This window comes from Gigantopelta aegis, chromosome 3 (assembly GCF_016097555.1).
Source record: "Gigantopelta aegis isolate Gae_Host chromosome 3, Gae_host_genome, whole genome shotgun sequence".
NCBI lineage: Eukaryota > Metazoa > Mollusca > Gastropoda > Neomphalida > Peltospiridae > Gigantopelta > Gigantopelta aegis.
In genome coordinates this window covers 11,835,562-11,837,343 of record NC_054701.1, presented here as the reverse complement: position 1 = coordinate 11,837,343, position 1,782 = coordinate 11,835,562, and positions in this window count along the sequence as shown.

Below are 1,782 nucleotides of genomic sequence, written 5' to 3'. Positions count from 1 at the left end.
AATGGAAAAAACCCATGATTAAATCAAAAAGAGCGAAAGGTGAGAACTACATTAGTTGGAGTGGGAAATCTGTAACATCTAAATCTGTTGGATCCGACTGCAAATGCACAAATAAATGTTTTGACAAGATTACTGAAGAATCACGTATGAAATTACTTTCTGATTTTCTTTCCATAGCTAATAAAGATCTGCAAGACCATCACCTCTTCAATTTGATACACCGATCAACCGTGAAAAGGAGACGTGTACGAAATGGTTCAAGGAAACCACGCGAGGTTACCTTTTCGTATCATATCCACCAGGAGGAAAACCCTGATGTTAAAGTTTGCAAACAGGCTTTCATGTCAATTCATTCCATTTCCAAGAAGCGTTTGCAGCGTCTTCTGGCTCACAATAGGACAACCCCGCCACGGGATATGAGAGGCCGCCATTCAAATCATATTGTGATACCACAAAGTGTTATTGAAAAGATCAAAACTCATATTAACTCTTTTCCCCGTCGTCAGAGTCATTACTCCCGTAAAGATAACCCACACAAAACTTACCTTGATCCAGCTCTAAGTGTTCAGAGAATGTGGTTGCTCTATCTTGAGAAAGAACAACCAGAACAGTTGGCCAACGTTGCAGAAAAGCTACCTTTTTCTGGTAAAGTAAAACTATGGCTATATAGGCATATTTTCAACACTCACTTTAATCTGTCTTTTGGATATCCCCGATCTGACACCTGCTCAAAATGTGATGAACTAGATGTAAAGATAAAGTTGGCGGAAAGTACTAAGAATGATCAAGACCTAAAGAGACTGAAATTTGAGAAGGAGATTCATCTAAGAAAAGCAGATAAAGGATATGAATGTAGAAAAGAAGACACAGAGGCTGCAAAAAAATCACAGATAGAAGGAAATCCTGATAAAGCTACAGAGGTCTTAACTTTTGATTTTCAACAAAACCTCCCTACACCAACTCTAACAACCTCGGAAGTATTTCACAAAAGACTTCTCTGGGTGTACAGCTTTGGTATTCATAACTGTATAACCAACACTGCCTCGATATATTTATGGCCAGAAAACCGTGCTCATAGAGGGGCTAACGAGGTTGCCAGTTGAATTAAACACTATTTGGACCAACATTCACATGCCAAACGCATTATTTTCTACAGTGAGGGATGCAGTGGTCAAAATAGGAACAGGTTTCTGATGGCATTTTTCATGAGACTATGTGTGGTTGATAACCTTTTCTCTGTAGATCACAAGTTTCCCGAAACAGGGCACTCCCGATTACCGAATGATCAGGATTTCTTACACATCGAGAAGAGAAAACGAAAGGAGCTAGCCCTAATTCCAGAGGACTGGATTCGAATTGTAGAGCACTCAAGAATGGTGAAACCATATGATGTCATTGACATGAAACAAGAAGATGTATTTGCATACAAGACTCTAGCAGAAAAAACTTTCCGAAATTCGTTTAAAGATGACCAGGATCAGAAAGTTCCAATATTGTCTTTGAGATGGCTGAGTTATGGAAGCAGTTTGGAGTTCGACTATGAGAGTGAATCTTTCATTGAAGTGTCTCATAAAAACGAAATATGGATGAGGAAATCACTGAACCCAATGGAGCCATGGCTAAAGGTCAACCCATTCAAGAGAAACAAAGGTGTTGATGATTTATCCATGGACCTGGAGAGGAAATACAGTAGTATTATCCCTCTAAAAGCAGCCAAGGTGAATGACTTGAAACAACTGGCAAAGAAGTATCTTTCTCAAGAGCATGCACAGTTTTATCTAA